At 39.1% G+C, this 6,791-nt stretch overlaps 1 long non-coding RNA gene across 1 annotated transcript; it reads right to left on the bottom strand.

Moving 5' to 3' along the window:
* Positions 1 to 3,850: 3,850 nt before the first annotated feature.
* On the bottom strand, positions 3,851 to 6,747 carry LOC128794816 (uncharacterized). The gene is made up of 3 exons (XR_008433278.1): positions 6,676 to 6,747; positions 5,795 to 6,025; positions 3,851 to 3,973 (listed from the first exon to the last, which is right to left on the bottom strand). It is a non-coding gene; the product is annotated as an uncharacterized LOC128794816 (long non-coding RNA).
* Positions 6,748 to 6,791: the final 44 nt, after the last annotated feature.

Genomic DNA, 6,791 nt, shown 5'->3' with positions numbered 1-6,791 from the left:
TATATTTTGAGGAGGAAGGAGACATTGGTCCCCTGTGGTGCTCTAGGAAGGACTAGAGCTATGGAAAACATGCCAGAAACCTGCTGGGAAGAAAGTGGGCTATTGTGAGGTCCACTCTTAGCTGGACTGAGCACTTCTTCCCAAAGGTCTGCTGCACTAGAATCAAACACAGTGGGGATGTTTTGCCCATTTCTAATCTTTGCAGGAACAATTCACTGTTGCTGGAATGTATTTGCCTCTGGACTAAGAGGATTCATGCCTATCAACCGGGTCCAGGACATTTTGGCACAAAAAAAAATATGCCAGAATAAGGTTGGAAAAAAGATGTTAATTGCTATTCAGCAGAGGAATAGCAATAGTATTGGCACACGAAAATGTATTTCAAGAAGTGGTCTGGAATCTCATTTGCAGCCTTTTTGGGTAGGGATCATGCTGGATTTTTTTATTCAAATGAAGGGCATATGTTATATACAACATGAACTCTCAGCTCCAAATTCCTTCATACTAATGGAAGTCTAGAGTTAACTCCACAGGCTTCTGAATCTGGTTTATGGAGCTTATTCAAAAGAGCTGCATAGCTCTTCTCATGCATTTAAGGGAATAGCAATATAAATGGAGTGAACGAAAATATGGGTCACAACTTTGGCACCCTCTTTCCTTCCCTGCATTTTTGGGCTCAGAGTTAAAGCCTTCAACATTTCCTTGTATGGAAAAAACAATTAATAAAGAACTAGATCTTTTAGTGGAGGCAACCATACAAATAAAATTAATTGACTTTACCAGTGAGGAAAATACATAAAAATGGGCAACAGCCTGGAAAAGCCCCAATATCATACCACATATGGTGTGAACTGATAAAATTAACATAGTTGATCTACAGATAATGTCTGTGAAATGCTAACAGTAAAACTCTATGTGCTGAAGGCCTCCAAAGTTTAAATAAATATTTTGAGTAAATGTTATGAAAAGCTCTACTCTTTCATGAGCACCTGTTCCAAGAAGGTTAAACAAAATATAGTTTACTTATATGAATCCCATTCTGATCTTCAATAAAAATAAAGTACAGTCTGTGTTGGACCAAATGATATTGCACACCCAGCAGGACAGGGCACAAACCCTGTTAGTGTCAGAGATACGTCCAGCCAGCAGAAATAAGGGATATTAACCTCCCAGGAAGCAAGACATATTTTGTATTACATGATCCAGTTCTGCAGGCTCCAGAGTGCTTAAAAATGCAGGTTTGATTGATTCTGCTATAGGAGGAAATCCAATTCAGTTTATTGCCTCTAAGAAAGCTATAAAAAGCCAAAGGGAATGGAACATGTTCTGAAATACTGTGTTGAGGGAGGAAGGTGGAGCTGAAATGCTGAAGCAGATCCATGCTTTTTCTGGGGCAGGTGGACCTAAAGAAGCTTTAGAGGGGATAGGTATAAGAAGAGGTTTCAAGCGCTGCAACAACTGAGAAAATATTTCTTGAGAAACTACAGAAACAAGGTTTCTTCCTTCATCTCCCACTTTCCCATGAAGTCTTTCTCTCGCACAAAATACCCCGTGACCTTCCTGTACCTCTCCACTTATGTGGCATGTGTGGCCAAAGGAAAATGGTGGAAGAGGGGAAAAGTAGGGTAGAGAGAGAGAGGGAGGGACAGAAATCCAAGTGGGCCAGTGAGCCATCAAAAGAGCCTCAGGTGGATGTCCTCACTGGACTCTGTGCTGCTACAGAGGACCAAAGCAGTTGGAGGAGGGAAAGGGAGAAGGATTTTTGGCAGCTGGGGATGGTCAGGCTAGGGCAGAGGGGAGGAGTCCCTCTGCAGTCAAGGAGCAATGGCTGGCCTTGTTGCTTGAGAATTGTTCCAGGACTTCAGCTTGGGCCCCAAACAGTGGGATGAAAAGAGAGCTCATTGAAGCCTTCCTATCACTGCTCCTCTCTACCCCTGCTGCACCAGACTTCATTTGTGACTAACTGTTAGTCCTGCTGTCTTTTATTTATAAATTAACAAATTCCTCAAAAGTCCTGGACCAAGATTTCCATAACTCCTGACTTCCAGTGGAAATGGTCCTTTCAACATGGCAGATGACCAATGCATGTGGGTTGTTATCAATGGGCTTGGGCAGTGGGATCAGGACTTGCTACTGTAATTTTAAGACATTTTGGGGTGGTGCAGAGGTGGGGACAATGCAGGAAGCAAAAGGAGGTGATGGGACCATGAAGAGGGAAGAACTGCCTCCCTCAGGTGTGGCTTGTGCCATTTTCTATTTGAGAGAACTAGGCCATTTCATTCCACTGGAGAATCTTTTTTTATAGATCCAAACCATGGCAAAACAAAGCAGGTGGGGTTAAGCCTGAGTCATCCACATTTTCAGTTCTTGATTTTTAAAGGCTGAAAAATCTGAAATTTTAAAAATCTGAAATCACAAAAGAATCACAATTGTCAGGTTTTCATTTAATTGGACGTCTTCCATTTCATAAACCAATTTTCTTTTGGGCTGGTACTGTGAGTGTTGAGTTTCATATTTATGACTGAGTTAAAGATCCTGAATTAAACAATTAATACAGAGCCATGAACATGTACTACTTTTTGTAGCAATTTTTACTTTGTAGAAATTAAAAAAATAATTTGCATTTAATTAATAAGTTTTAGCTTGGTTGCATAACCATCATTTACTTTTCTTTGTGTTCATTTAGTATAAATTAAGTGTTATCAAAAACCTATGTCTCATGACAGCCATGTAAATTGCTCCAACAACAGTTTTTCTATTTACTAGATAAACAAATTGCTGCTTGGATTTTTGTGCTGCATAAGTTATGGGGAATAGTTAAAGACAGGAAGCATTTATTCTTTGCCAGGCTGTAGGTCACTCAGGTGAAACTGATGGGGGAAATAACAGTGGAGAATGTTCAAAATATTGTCTTTACACTTTTGGCTTGTGCTTATGCCTGTTTTGTTCATGATTCAGTTGTTAAAACTTGAATACTTAGGAGCCTGTGAACTGTGAACTGTCTTTGATAATGATAAATGTCTTTGATTATAATAAATAAATCTAAAATAATAAATAAATAAAATTTCCGAGGAGTTTCCCCAGTATTAATATTTCAGTGACTAAGTTTGCTACAGGTAGGATAGGATTCTCTTTTATTTATATACATTGTTACATATGATATTTCCAGAGTATTCACTCAATACGGAAGTTTTACTATCATATGAAGTATCTTTGACAGAACAAACAGCAACATTTAATTTTTGGAAAGCTAATACTTTAAAAAAAACTCTTTGTAGTATTTCTAGATTACCAACCTTGATGACCTAGTGTTAAAAAAGAATATTGAACTGAATTAAACTAAAAATATCAACAACTTGGGTATTACTTAAGCATCATATTTCCCTTGACAGAAAACCAATTTAATTCATCTGCACCATTTCCTTTCATTTTTTACTAGCTTGGAGTCAGCACTGTAAATCCCAGTCCTACTTTTTTCAATTTGATAGGTCACAATGCAAACTGATAAAAGATGCCTATGTTTTTCCTGCTACATTTGCAGTGCTGCCAACCGCAAATGTAGAGAAAACAAGAATACAATCCCCATAGCCTTTAAATGGTGTAAACGTCATGAAGAAGAAAAAGAAAAGTGGGTTATTCATAGCTGACTTGAGACTTTTCAGCCCTGAAACTATAATTGTCTCACATTCTTCATACTTCGTCGGCAAGTAAAAAAGACAGAAGCTTTGCTTTGAATGCAAGGGGAGAGTCCCATGAAATAGAAAAGTTTTAGTTTTCTTTCAGCCAGAATCTTGAGGCTTTAAGAAAACACATAAGTAGTGAGATTTGTGATGAAATTGTGAGAGCTGGCAACACCTCAATCAAGTTTATTCTTCATTTCCATTGAAGCTGAAAGGAAAAATGCCAAAACCATACTTCTGGTGCAAAAAGTGATAAACCAGCAGGAAATAGTCTTGCCCAGTCAGCTTTTCCCCTGAAATGAAAGACAAGCATCTTGTAAAAGGTTTGCTCAGAGTTCCAGTGAAGTCAAATTGCAAAATCACCTCTCACTGACTGCAGTGTTGAAATAGTTTGCTCACTAAAGGAGTTCTTCAAGGGAAGAGAGGGTACTTTGCTACCAAATTAAAATTCAGATATTCTTTGGCTTGATAAGCCTGTAGCCCTCTAGAAGCTGGCAGACACACACAGATATTTTTTTATTTCCTCCTTACCAATATGAAGTTCTGCTACTGGCTTTGCTGTGAAATACTGAAAAGTTATATTGAATACTGTGCTTCTGTTTACTTTTAAAAAAAGCTGAATTTATCAAGCTAAGTTAAATGTTTAATAGAAGCTGAAGTGAGTTCATTGGGTAAGGGGTATAATAGTGTAAGTTTATTAAAATATGTCACCATGGTGAACAGCATATAAGGCTGAATAGTCATTATCTTTAAAACTTTATGTCAATGCTAGTGCCAAGTCATATTCAACATCACAACATGCTTTTAAAGGTGGTTTCTTCATCCAGTTCAAGGCCATATTGCTATCAAAAATGTCTGCCACAAAAATAATCTGTGCTTCAGTCCTGTGCCTACCACATCTTTCATATTAGCACTGGCTATTATGCAGTCTCAGAACTATTGGATCTGCTTGCATAGCTGCCTGAAAATAGCCATGGGGAAAAAAAAAAGTTAACATTTAGCTGAATCAGTAAGCTGACTTGGCTCTCTGTTCATCCCCAAGAGCAGAGATGGGGGCAGCAGTGGCACTGGAAAGGCAGGATTACCCTTTCCACAGAAGCATGTTCTTTGAAAAATCTCAAGCTATTCTTTAAATTGGACTTCTACATTACAAGTTTGCTCAGGGTAACAAGGTCTGCCTCATTCTAATTGTGCTGCCTTTTCACTACTTTGGACATTAGGAAACCAAACCCTTTCAACCTGTGCAAACTGGGCTTCAAAACCCAGGGCAGCTGAACTGATATTTCTCCATTTGTAGTGTATTCTGTCTGCTTTCTGCAGGTATAAATCACTCCATCATGTGCTAAGCAGAAAGCCCAAGGAGGGCTGCCTTAATTTTTCTTTCTTATGACTCTTTTGTGCTACTGCAGTAAAAATTAATGTAATCATAAAAAAAAAAGTTTTTTGCATAGTACCAGAGTGCAGAACTTCTAATTCTCATTTATATCTATGTGATTTTAGGGGATCATTTGCTCTTTACTTTATTTCCACCTGCCTATATCAAATTAATTTTATGCTAAAGACATGATTTCCTATTAGGAGTCAATGTAATAGTCTGAAATAGCTACCAACACATGGTTTTGTTACTTACTGTAGCAGGGAGTTGAATATACTTCCCTGAAAATCTTAAGCCATTAAGAGTTTCCATGTCTCAAAGAAAATTCCCCAATGTGTTGCTTAAGACCAAACAAACAAACAAACAAACAAAAAAAAAAATCTGTGCTTGAAAAATTAAGGATGAAGAAAATTCTACAATACAACATGACACTCTTTGGTGGAAGACATGAGGGCATTGATCTATTAGTGCAAGCAAATGACTAACGAGTAGTGCTGTGTCTTTTACTTTGCCAGGAACAAAATGTGTGCAGTGAAGTTAAATTAACTGTATACTGTAAGTGACTTGTCAAGTCCAGATATAGAACTGTTTGATGTGAGCAACCAAATACACAGCAGTTCCGAAGTACTAGAGGGAAAACAACTAGTTTTTTTCTCATCAGAAAGAAATCATACACTTGATAACAGCTGAGCAATTGAAATCCCTTCTAAGACAAACCCTTTGCTAACTTAATGCTTACCTAGAGAACATGGAAAGGAAATATGGTGTATCTGTAGTTTCTGTCCTTTTTCACTGGATAGCAGGCTCCTGTCTCCCTGCTTTGCCTGTTTCTCTTCACACAGTGTGCAGTCCAAAGAAGCAATGTGGGTGAAGTCTAAATATCTCCGTTTACTCTCTGTAAACCCTCAGTGTGTAGTGTGCAAGGCCAAGCAACACGTAAACACACTCTTTTGACTGAGTTCTGATGACTCTGAAACAGAGAATACAGTCAAGGTCACTAATGCTTCACAAGCTGTGAAAGGGATACTCCTCAATTCTTACCACTACAGACATGCATTGATTTGATTAAGAGAGAGCTGTATTTAAAACTATAAAGTAATACTAGTCTAACAGGACATCCAGAGATCTAGTCCAAAGCATGGCCAACTTCAAAGTTACATCAGGTTGCCTGAGGTCCTGTCCAAACTAATTTTGTGTGTCTCCAAAGATGGTGGTGACACCACAGCCTCTTTGGACAATCACTTCCAGTGTTTCACCACTCTAACTGTAAAGAATGTGTCTGTTCTTCCCCAGAGATTCAGTCCAGAAAAAAAAGGGATTGCATGAAGCCATAGAGCCAAAGAAGAGGGGCAGCACATGTTTTGGCCAGGATGCTGGAGGGACAGGTGACACCAGAGACATGAAGAAGATGGCTCCCAGGGCTGTGAGGTCATTTGGGTCACTTGTTGGGTGATAGCAGTGAGAACACCAGTGCTGTGCAGAACTGGAGGATGATGTCTGGGTCCATGAGTAAGTGTTGCATCCCGGGTTGCGTTCAGATTAGGGGTTTTATAATGTTAGTTAGCCGGTCCTGTGTACCCCTGTGTTTCCCCCCGCCATGGTTTGCTCCGGGTCACTTACCATTGGAGCTTCCCTATGTCAGTCTTGTGGTCACCCCCCTGTTCACTCCTGAAAGTTCTATGTCAGTTACCTCATTCCCACAATCCCATTCATCCCGAAACCCTGTACACACCCCT

The sequence above is a fragment of the Vidua chalybeata genome, chromosome 1 (assembly GCF_026979565.1).
Source record: "Vidua chalybeata isolate OUT-0048 chromosome 1, bVidCha1 merged haplotype, whole genome shotgun sequence".
In the NCBI taxonomy this organism is placed as follows: domain Eukaryota; kingdom Metazoa; phylum Chordata; class Aves; order Passeriformes; family Viduidae; genus Vidua; species Vidua chalybeata.
The sequence above is the reverse complement of the archived record's forward strand: the minus strand, read 5'-3'. Positions and strand labels throughout refer to the sequence as shown.